The sequence below is a fragment of the Amphiprion ocellaris genome, chromosome 18 (assembly GCF_022539595.1).
Source record: "Amphiprion ocellaris isolate individual 3 ecotype Okinawa chromosome 18, ASM2253959v1, whole genome shotgun sequence".
Classification (NCBI taxonomy): Eukaryota; Metazoa; Chordata; class Actinopteri; family Pomacentridae; genus Amphiprion; species Amphiprion ocellaris.
In genome coordinates, this window is record NC_072783.1 from 9,649,615 (window position 1) to 9,661,760 (window position 12,146).

Genomic DNA, 12,146 nt, shown 5'->3' on the forward strand with positions numbered 1-12,146 from the left:
GAGAAAATTGGTCAAAAACGGTTGTTGAAGATACATTCAGTGTGGTGAAACATCCACAGCTGATGAGCAGAGCAGAGGAAACAGAGGAAACATGGAAATATTCATTCCAAGTGAGTCCAAATCTGTCTAAAATGAGTCAAATTTGGTCCAAAGTGACTGAAGCTTGTCTAAAAGAGTGAAAAAAATGTCCAAGATGACTGAAACCTAGAAACTTCTCCAAAATAATTGAGAAAATTGTCTTCAAATGTGTCCAAAGTGACTTGAATTTTTCTGACTCACTGAAAAATAATGTCCAAAATGACCCCAAATTCCTCCAAATGTCTGAAACTTGTCTTCATGTCCAAAAATGGTCCATAATAACTCAAAATTTGTCCAAAGAAGCTCAAATCTGACTGAGAAAAATGGTCAAAAAAAACTTTCAAAAGTGTCCAAAATGATTTGAAATTTGTCCAAAATGATTTAAAATTGCCCTAAATGAGCAGAGTTTGTAGAGATTGTAAAAATGTAAATAGTCCACTGTGTGGAGTCACCATTTTTCCAGTTTTGGTGACACCTGTGTGCATCATTTAGAGAAGGAACTTTTTATTTATTTGCACAGCATGTTTATAATGTTTTCTTCCCTAAATCAGTGGGGACTTTATGGTGCTCTCCTTCACCAAGTTTTTACTTAAATTTATCTATTAACAAATTGTTCATGTGCCAAGTTAAGCTCTCTCTCTGTCTACTTCCAGGTGGACTTCTCCTCAGGTTGCAGCAGATCTCCAAGAGAGCAGAACAAAGAAATCCATCAAAAACTGCTGTACAAGGTCATGGATTTGGCGCAGGTCTGTTGGTGTCATTTCAGTAGAAAATGAACAGTTTAATGATTTAATATGCTGCAAATCCTATTTTTATGTTGATTTAGAATTCATTTAGGCTAATAATGCTGCAGATGGAATTAACTCTATTGATTCGCTACCATTTCAGTCAACCAAGGTTTTCTGTCACCCAGATTTTTGCTCATAGGTGATAAATACAGTTAACTCCTGTGTGAAGATCCAGTGTTTCGTTCACCTGTCCATCCACCCCGACCTCCTCCCTACATGGTCTTCCTCTCTAACTACATCACTTACATCTTTCCTTTTGCTTCGCTCATAATTTCAATCCCTAGAGTCTGAAACTGCTCACATCAACAACCTGTGGTGAAGTTTATTACAGTAAAACATTTAAACACAACATACTTTTCCCTTGTCTGACTGCATGTTGTCTTCTGGGACTGATCACAAATCTCATCTGACCGGCAGCTCTGAGACGTTCCTCATCTTCTCCTCGTCTGTCAGCACGTGTGAACACGTTAATCTCTCTGCACTACGCCGAGCTAAATACGACGACAACCCCATCCATCAAACAGTAAAGTCCTGCTGCTGGGCTCAGGTTGCTGCTAACGTTACCTTCCTAAAACAGCGCCAACAGCCCCGCTAACCTCCCTCCTGTTACCCCCTAAAACACCACCAACAGCCCCGCTAACCTCCCTCCTGTTACCCCCTAAAACACCACCAACAGCCCCGCTAACCTCCCTCCTGTTACCCCCTAAAACACCACCAACAGCCCCACTAACCTCCCTCCTGTTACCCCCTAAAACACCAACAGCCCCGCTAACCTCCCTCCTGTTACCCCCTAAAACACTGCCAACAGCCCCGCTAACCTCCCTCCTGTTACCCCCTAAAACACCACCAACAGCCCCACTAACCTCCCTCCTGTTACCCCCTAAAACACCACCAACAGCCCCATTAACCTCCCTCCTGTTACCCCCTAAAACACCACCAACAGCCCCATTAACCTCCCTCCTGTTACCCCCTAAAACACCACCAACAGCCCCATTAACCTCCCTCCTGTTACCCCCTAAAACACCACCAACAGCCCCGCTAACCTCCCTCCTGTTACCCCCTAAAACACCACCAACAGCCCCACTAACCTCCCTCCTGTTACCCCCTAAAACACCACCAACAGCCCCACTAACCTCCCTCCTGTTACCCCCTAAAACACCACCAACAGCCCCATTAACCTCCCTCCTGTTACCCCCTAAAACACCACCAACAGCCCCGCTAACCTCCCTCCTGTTACCCCCTAAAACACCACCAACAGCCCCACTAACCTCCCTCCTGTTACCCCCTAAAACACCACCAACAGCCCCACTAACCTCCCTCCTGTTACCCCCTAAAACACCACCAACAGCCCCACTAACCTCCCTCCTGTTACCCCCTAAAACACCACCAACATATATATATATACATATATATATGTATATGTATATATATGTATATATATATATATATATATATATATATATATATATATATATATATATATATATATACACATATATATATACAAATATATATATACAAATATACATATATATGTATATTTGTATATATATGTGTGTATATATATATATATATGTCTCTCTGTGTGTTTGTGTGTGTGTATATATATGTATATGTGTATATATGTGTATATATATATATATATATACACATATACATATATATACATCTTGCGTCCGTCTGTCAACTGTCATCATACTGTCAATGCTGCTCATATTGTATATATTTTAAAACATTCATACTGTTTCTAGTTTGTCGTTTTGTGTTTCCTTTTTGTCTTGCTTGTGGTGTTTGTCATTTTTTGTCACTTTGTAACTTTTTTGTGTAATTTTGTCTCTTTTCTGTTTTGTTTTGTGTCGTTTGTCTAATTTTTTGTCATTTTATTTCTTGCTTTTGTCATTTTGTCTCATTTTTGCTATATTTTTTCTTATTTTTGATGTTTTTGTCCCATTTTTGCTATATTTTTTCTTGTTTTTGTTATTTTTTTGTCTTTTTTTTGTCTGACTTTTGTCGTTTGTCTCATGTTTTTGTTGTTTTGCCTTTCCTTTTTGTCTCGCTTGTGTGTTTTGTCTTATTTTGTCATTGTGTGTTTTGCATTATTCGTTGATTTGTGTCTCATTTTTGTCATTTTGTGTTTTTTTGTCTTGCTTGTGTTTGTCTATTTTTTTGTAGTTTTGTTAATTTTTGTGTAATCTTTTGTCTTATTTCTGTCCATTTTTTGTTGTTTTGTACCTTTTGTCTCTTTTTTTAGTTTTTTTTCGTGTTATCTCATTTTTTGTCATTTTGTTTCTCGCTTTTGTCGTTTTTTTGTCTCATTTTTGTAACAAATGAGTTTGACGCCTCTGATTTAAGCGGAGCTGCTGAAGGAATATTCGATGCAGCTGCAGAGGAAGTACCAGTTTTCCTGCCACAGTCTTACCTGTGTTGTGTGAGATTCTCTGGCTTCTGAGCAGATGGAGGAAATGGAGGCACGTCTTTTGGGGATATGATTCATCGGTGAGATCTAACTTTACCTTCAAAGACGTCCGTAAATGAGGTAGAAGAGAATCGGGAAGGCTCATGAATTATTGAAGAGCAACATATTGTTTACTAGCCATCTGTTTAACCTGTTTGGAAGCAGAAATCTGCTCCTCAAATCGCTGTCTGCTCAGGTTTTACTTAATAAATCAGGACACAGGAGGACCGTGGTGTTGTGTTGTTGGTGGAGGGATCCTCAGGGAGCTTCCTTTGACATTGGCTGTGACCTGTTTGTTGACGCCATTGACAAGAGCCGTAACAAAGCACCGACCTGTCAACCCCGCCGCTCCGGATTTTGCAAAGTAATGCCACCAATGCAGCTGGACCTCGACGGAACGCCAGTAACCCAGAAACAGGGCGGGGGCCTCCTGACGAAAATTTCAGCAATGAGGAGAAAAGTTCAGAGGATGCCGAGCATGTTACAATTCAGGGGAAAACGATTACGAGTCGGATGACGGCAGACAGTTCGGTTTCTGACGGGGACCGTGGTTGGCGTCCATTCAAAGACTGCAGCTGGCAGGTCTTCAAAGTGAAGCTCCGGTGAAGGGCAGCGAAGCGTTTTCTGGACGGTCAGCTCCTCGGAAAATTCCACGGAGTGTCCGCAGGCTGGGAATTACCGTTATCTGCTGCATTATTGTTATTATCAGCCCTCTGAGCCTCTTTTGTTGTTATTGTCACATTTTTCCCCAGTATGGGCTCATTTTTCACTGGAATAGAAAGTCCTGAATCTCTATGGAAACAGAACAACCATGAAGAAGGCAAGAGAACTCAGAACATGACACATTTATAGTGGCATAAATCAGAAAAATGCAAAATAAGTTGAATTTCTTGAGCTATTTATTTGACAAAAACTGTAACAAACCTGAAAGCAACATGTAGAAAAAAATTCTCAAGTGCCAACAGGTGTTATCAATACTGGAAAACATGGAGACGTAACATACGATAGATATTTTACTAAATACGTTTTTACTGTATATCCACACTGCCTGCAGTTCAACCAAAAACTGTCCCAGCTTGTGAGTGGTGCCGAGGAGCTTTTTTCAGGGCTCATACAAATCATAAAGTAACACTTTTTTTTTTAAATTCAGAAATGCAAAAGATGTTTTTTTTAAAAAAAAAAAAAAAAACATATACTGGGGGGTCATGACTTACGTCGGAATTCCGTTGCTACAGCACGACGTAACAAGATTTTCACCCCAAGTTGGAACTCATATATGTACATATGTAGCGTAAAACTAGCGAATGTAAACAAAGCCGTCTTCCTGATGATGTATTCGTCCGCTCTGCTTGCCAACTAGTTCAAAATTAGTTTTAACATTGCAAACGCCGTATGTACCAAATGATGCAACAAGACTTTCTTAATAAATTTATGGGTGATGGCGACGTAACCATGAAACGCCGTAAGTTGAGGACGTTGTAAACCAAGGACCTCCTGTAATTGTTAATTTTGTTGTTTCTTTGTAATTAATGCATTTCATAAGTTCAAAATATTGAGTTTTCAATGACACGTAACAAAGAAAAGCAGCAAATCCTCATCTTTGGACACTGAGATCTGGAGACTTGGGTTAAGTTTTTCCAAATTTGTAAATGAAACATGTAGAATGAAGTGGTTTTGATGAAACGTCTGGTTTTCAGATGTATTTGGTCGACTTATAATGGATCTGCACATCACAGCTGTCTAGTTTAAGGACTGGTGAAAAGTTGGAACTCAGCTACAGAAACGTAATCTGTCCCATTTATTCCATCAGTTATGACTCTGGCTGATGTTTGAACTCGTTGTTCTGCTGCAGATTTCATTTTCAGACTGATCAGTTTCCTTTCTGGCGATTAATAAGAATCAAAAGTTCCTCAAACTTTAGCACAAAGTGATTCATAAACGTTAGTTAATTCCACGGTGAACTCTGGGATGTTGTCGTCTCGGAGCGTTTCTTAGAAAGAGGAACATTTTTTTCTCATGCTTGTATCACTTTGACTTTCCTTAACTGCACAGAAAAAAAAAGCAGCAGAACTGGACGTCAGCTCGACTCAGTGGAAAATTCTGGGGTTTGTCGTAAAGGAAGATTGACACTAAAGTCAACTTGTGGAGTCGGCTTTGAACATGATGCTGCTGCTTAGTGTGTGTGTGTGTTTCTGTGTGTGGTTCTGTGTGTGTTTGTGTGTGTGTGTGTTTGTGTGTGTGTGTGTGTGTGTGTTTGTGTGTATGTGTGTGTGTTTCTGTGTTTCTGTGTGTGTGTGTGTTTCTGTGTGTGTGTTTCTGTGTTTCTGTGTGTGTGTGTGTGTGTGTGTGTGTGTGTGTGTGTGTGTTTCTCTGTGTGTGTGTGTTTGTGTGTGTGTGTGTGTGTGTGTTTCTGTGTGTGTGTGTGTGTGTGTGTTTCTGTGTGTGTGTGTGTGTGTGTGTGTGTGTGTGTGTGTGTTTCTGTGTGTGTTTGTGTGTGTGTTTCTGTGTGTGTGTGTGTTTCTGTGTGTGTGTGTGTGTGTGTTTGTGTGTGTGTTTCTGTGTGTGTGTTTCTATGTGTTTCTGTGTGTGTGTGTGTGTGTGTGTGTTTCTATGTGTTTCTGTGTGTGTGTGTGTGTTTCTGTGTGTGTGTGTGTTTCTGTGTGTGTGTGTGTGTGTGTGTGTTTGTGTGTGTGTTTCTGTGTGTGTGTTTCTATGTGTTTCTGTGTGTGTGTGTGTGTGTGTGTGTGTGTTTCTATGTGTTTCTGTGTGTGTGTGTGTGTGTGTTTCTGTGTGTGTGTGTTTCTGTGTGTGTGTGTGTGTGTGTTTCTATGTGTTTCTGTGTGTGTGTGTGTGTGTGTGTGTGTGAGAGAGAGAGAGAGATTCGTTCATCTGACGTAAAGCAGTTACAGTATCTGATTCATCTCGATCATGTTGAAAAGAGGGTAAGAGACAGAAGATGACTCACATTTCTTGCTTATTATAATCAGGATCTGTGTTTCATTTTTCCTCCCAGACATAATTTCAAATCACATCTCAGGCTTTGATCCACGACGCCGTATAGAAGCTCGGAAAAATACAGGAGAAATCCACCTGATTTGTTGATTTTTTTTTTTTTTTGGTAAACAAAAGCCTTTTTTTTCTGGCGGCATTCGGTCCCTGCAGGGTGGGAAAGTAAGGAGGGACTTTCCGGTCACACCATTTAATTTAGCATTTATTTATTGGATTATTAATTTAAAGTTGTGACCAGGAAAGGCACATTGAAGCTCAGTTCCTGTGCCAGAGGAAGAGTAGCGCTGCTGCAGCTCTTTCTGCCGAAGGTGGACGTCTGCTTCTATTGTGCTGCTCCATCGCTGCCTGTTTATGAAAACAATAACTCTGTATATCAGGGGAGTAAACATCCAAAGGTAAATGTTAGGCCAACTTCCATTATTTCTGTGTAAACGCCTGAGATATCAAGTATCCAAACAGTTTACTTTTTATCACTATTTATTTGTGTTTTATACGTCGCGCTGCACAGCTCGTTGAGCTCTCAGAGCGACGGCCGCGATCTGGAAACAACAACAACGCCGGAGTAGAAAGCTTGGACCCGCAACACAAACACAATCCCGGCTCCTGAACTATAACCGGAACCCCTGGCTTTCATCGAGGCTTCTGGGAACCCGGCGTTCAAACGGACCCAGCTCTCGCCCAGACCTGTGATCCTCGCTGTGTTTTGTCTTGAGCCGAGGCAGAGTCTTCCTGCTTCACACGGACCCCCGCCTGGCCGGACCAGACTGTCCACGGAGTGAAGCTTCGCCGCGGCAACCGACGGATTAAGACGACTCTGCTCGGTTGTGACCCATTTGGACCAAGTGGAAATTCTGACTTCCCGTTGCACAACTTACTGCTCATGACGGCATGTTCGGTGCCAGCTTGAAAAATCACTTTCCTCCCGCGTACGCAACTCTTTCCATAACAAAGGCAGCGAGAGTTGAAACAGTGGTGACGGAGCTCAGATATGATCAGCTGGAGGCTGGAAACAAACGTTCAGGCTCAGAAACAGGAGTTAAACAGTCTGCTTCAGGCTTTTTAAAATGGAATGATGTTCAATCAACCAACCAGTTAGTCCTTAATTAACCCCTTGATGCCTGAATTTATTTACAATTAAATGAAAAACTTTTTTGTGTGTGTTTTTGCTTTCCAGCTGACGCTAAAATAAGTGGAGATTGTTAATTTATCTATTCCACATAGAACATAGATACATAAATATATAATAATAATAACAGATACATAATAATTAGGTCCCACTCCGACCGGTCCTAAGAGAAACCAGTGCTTGCTAAAGGTTCCGAGGTACGTATTGAATATGCACAAACCAGCATTGGGGGAATAGATATGCTATCTAAATACTCACGTCATTTATATTTAGCTGTGTCGTCAACAGCAGCATTCTCAAAAATAAGAACAACTGAGGCTGTAAATCAGTTGAATTTAAATGCCGAAAGTGCACCAAATGTGGGAAATGACTGGACAATTCTTGGACGGACTGTCCTGACAACCACTACATGATTTGTTTTTTACAGTTATGCTACTGTAGCTGAGAATGAGAAAGATAAATGTGTTAGTTTTCAGACATCTTGCAGATAATATAGTTGAGGATTCCTCCGTTGTGGTAATACACCAGCTCCCTGTCGGTGTTGAATCTGTAACTATGACAACATGTGAACACTACGTCAGCTGCCTGTTAACGATCACGTGATTGTAATCCTACTACAAATCCACCGCTGAGGACTTATCGAGACTTATCCGTCGGAAATAATACGAGGAACGATTGATTAAATTGTGGGGTTGTTTCTGAGTCCCATCAGTGCTTTTCTTGTATGTTATATATTTTCATGTTACAGTCGTCCCTTCACTTTTTGTGATCTCACTGTATTGCAGATTTTTAGATTGTCTGTATTTAAATTTGTATCGTGGATTTTTCGCTATACCGCAGGATTTTGTCGTGTATAGATATTTTTATATGTTTATTATTTTAAGTATTTTTGTGGTAAAATAAGCAGTTTCTACCCTAACAAACTGAAAACAACATCAAAAAAATTTTTTAAAAATGATAATTAAAACATATTAAAAGAATATTTAATGGAACTAAAATACGTAGAACGCTGGGCTCTGATTGGCTCAGTAATCATAGCATCAGTCTCCTCAGACTCCCGTCTATAGCAGCATTCAGCATCTGGCCTTCTCCGTTTCACATCGACATCTGATTGCTGACTATAGTGTTGCTATGCGGTGTTGTGTTTTTGTGACATTTTTTTTTAAAAAAATTTAATTTATTTCAAGCCCTACGATGTTGATCAAACGTTCTGCTCCTTCTAAGGCTGCTGGCACCAAATCCAAGCGCCAGAGGAAGATACTTGTCATCACAGAAAATTAGAAAATTACATCGGTCTACCAGTGTAGAAAGTGTTTCAGAGCACAGGAAGTGTTTATAAGAGTGGGAGGAGGGTTTATAAAGCCTTAAAATATATATAAATAATGACATAAATATAAGATCACCACTTCGCAGATTTTTGTCCATCCCACGATAGACGAGGGACCGCTGTATTCCATTTTATTTTACCTTCACTTTATTCCATAATAATCTCTTCTTGTTTACTCCTTTATTGAATATCCATGCTCCTATAACAACTTAATTTCCCTCTAGGGATTAATAAAGTCATCGAAGTCTCATCTTTGCTTGTTATGCATTTTATATTTTTAATTTTTTGTATGTAAAAACTTACAAAGCAATAATCCTCAGTCTGCAAAGTGGGAGTTTTTCTGTCACTATTCATCTTCAGAATCGGTTTCTGGTTCCAACACATGACTAAATTACTTAATTTTACAACTTGGCAGCAGAGTAATTTTGCAGCGTTTGAGCAGGTTTGTAGGTGAGCTGGTGTGCCAGAGCTGCAGTGAGTGTTACCCCTAAACCATTTCTAGGGCAGGAAATGATTATTTTTATGGATAAATGTTCAACTTTGATACTCAAAGATGAGTTTTTATGGGTTTAATTGATGACTAGAGATGGATTGATCTGTTAAAAGTCCAGAGTCATCGGGTTCTGTTGGCAGAAATGGAAAATAACAGTCCTAATTATGTGTTTACTAGTGTTTAATTGCCTTAAAATAAGACTTTTCATTAGTTTAGAATGAGCTTTTTATATCCAAACAGGGAGTGGCACCTGTTTTATGAAGTCAGTGAATCCAGAAAACCAAACACCGGCCGAAGAAGGTTTGTTTTTAGCCTTTTAGATGATGCTGCTAAGTCCTAGTATCACATTGCTCCTTTAGATTTTGACCGATGCAAGAAAAAAATTAGAAATGACAGTTATAGAATTCACTGAGGTGGCAGTTAGGAAGAGCAGAACTGGGATGCTAAATGTTGACATCAGCATTGCTAAAGCGTTTACAATGAAAATGAACTTCTCTTTAAAATAAGTCCAGCTGATTTCTGCTGAAGCTCTTAGTAAAATATGCTGATGTTTAGCAGACATAGTGCCTACCAGCTTATTTCAATTTGTCTTGTTAGCATGCTAATATCACGGACATACGGATACAAAATCACATGACCTAAACCTAAATATGTAGTGGGTGGTGGGAATTGATGGGACTCAGAAACACCCCCACAATTTAATCAGTTGTTGCTTGTACCATTTCTGACGGATAAGTCCTGATAAGTCCGCAGTGGTGGATTTGTAGTAGGATCACAATCATAGCGTTCACTTGTTGTCATAGTTACAGTGATGCTGTGCCGCTATCTTGCAATGATACAGAAATCTTGAACAAATCCATCGATCCAGACTATAAGCTGCATCACTGCCAATTTCATCCAAATCCATTAGTCCTTTATTGAGTAATGTTGCTAACAGAGCGACAGTCAAACAGACTAACGTACGCCGATTGTCACATAACTCTGCTGTTCCTTGGCAGAGTAAAAAACAAAAAAGACGACACTAAGAAACAAGCAGTCCAATGGATAGTGCAATAATGTAGTAAAATACTGCCTGGCTGCTGTTCTAGTAGATGGATATTAACAGATGTGAAAGCAGTGAACTATTTTATAATTGGTGCAAAATAAGACATAGTGATAAAACAGTCCAGTCTGATTGTTTTCATCCATAAGATGAATAGTAGAACCAGCAGATGTGTTTGCTGTAAAAAGACAAAGTCAACATCTTACCAAGAAAAACATTCTTCTCTCGGCCAGCAAAAACTTCATTCAGACCAGATAACATTAAAATCGAATGTTTTCTCGTTATCGCCTGATCTGATCTCACTGGATGGATTCATACCTGAGAAATGACCAGATGTTATGTAAGAGGAATGGTGGAGGACAGGATGAGGGATGAGGAGAAGGTGTTAATCCGTCCAGCGCAGAATGAGGCGGCTGGTTAACATCAGAGCTCTCTGCTGCTTAGACAGTGATCCTCCAACACTCTGACCGATGGTGGGAAACAACTACGTAGTGTTTAATATACAAGTAACGGAGCTTCACTTCTGGAGGAAAACTTTTTGTTCCATTTGTTTGATGAGTTTATGTCATAAAGCTTGAAGCAAATGTTCAATCTCCAAAAAGTTGCCCTGTAAGCTTCAAAACTCAGATCTGAAAGAGATGTTTGTTTAAAAAAATGTTTACATCAGCAGGAAAAAGGAAGCATCATCAGATTTTCAACTTTCTTCTGAAAATGAACCAAATCTAAGCTTACAATTGCAATATTTCATCAACAACTGATTCTCTCTGAGTGACTCCTGGATCAATAAAATAAATGCAGCATGGCTCAAAAGCATTCACAGATGATATTCCACCAAAAGAAATGTTGTTAAAACTATTTATGTAAGGGTCTGAACTCCAAAACCTACCAATAAGTTTGAAATGCATGTTTTCATTTTTTTTAAATGTTAAAATTATACCATTTGTCAGGGACGAAGCATGTGATTTTCAACTTTCAGCTTGTTGAACCAATCAGGTCAATAAAATTACCCAAATCCCAGTCTAATCTACAGATCTTGTTTTTAAAAAATCCACCCAAATGTAAAGCATTTGCACCAGATCCTGTTTAAAAAAAAAAAAAAAAAATTTTATATATATATCTGAGAATTTAAGTTTTCGGGTTGCACTGCAGGCAGTGTTTCCACAGAGCAACTGAGTGGAAAATCCTTCCTACTGGATCAATAAAATAAATGCAGCATGGCTCAGAAACAATGAACAGAGCAGCAAGTTGTTGGAGATACATTCAGCATGGTGAAACATCTTTCTACAGATGATGAGCAGAGTAGAGAGGAAAAGTCCATAGAGGCTGGAAACATGGAAATATTTGAATATATCATGTAATATGTGGAGACAAAATGACCAAAACGAGCAAAAAAACAAGGTGGAAAATGATGGGATATAAAACGAAACAACATACAAATGACAAGAAAGAGACACAAAGTGACTAAAATGAGACATGACATGACAGAAATAAGAAACAACCACAAACATGGCGCAAAATGAGCAAAATAAAACACACAAGTTGTTGGAAGTACATGAGTAAATATACCAAGTTATTGCACGAACTTCTTCCTTGTTAATGAGCTTGTGTTGTTTCTAGTGAAAGATGCTGTAAAAAATGTATGTAAAACTTTATTAATCTCAACAGGAAACACTCTGTTCCCCCTATTTTTTTTGTGTGCTGTTTCACTCTTATTAGCAATACCACGCTATAAAAATACTCCATTACATGTAAAAGTCCTGATTTTACTTTGGCAGAAGTACAAAATGTAGTGAAAGTTCTCATTAGGTGGGTCCTCTTAAAGGTTTAT

At 39.3% G+C, this 12,146-nt stretch overlaps 1 protein-coding gene across 1 annotated transcript in view; it reads left to right on the forward strand.

Annotated features, from left to right (window-relative positions):
• The window catches only part of LOC111585478 (oocyte zinc finger protein XlCOF6.1-like), a 109,453-nt gene that overhangs the window by 46,407 nt on the left and 50,900 nt on the right, over positions 1–12,146 (forward strand). Inside the window, exon 3 of the transcript XR_008599459.1 lies at positions 732–824. The gene's annotated coding sequence lies outside the window, so the exon portion shown is untranslated. The remainder of the gene's footprint in view (positions 1–731; positions 825–12,146) is intronic.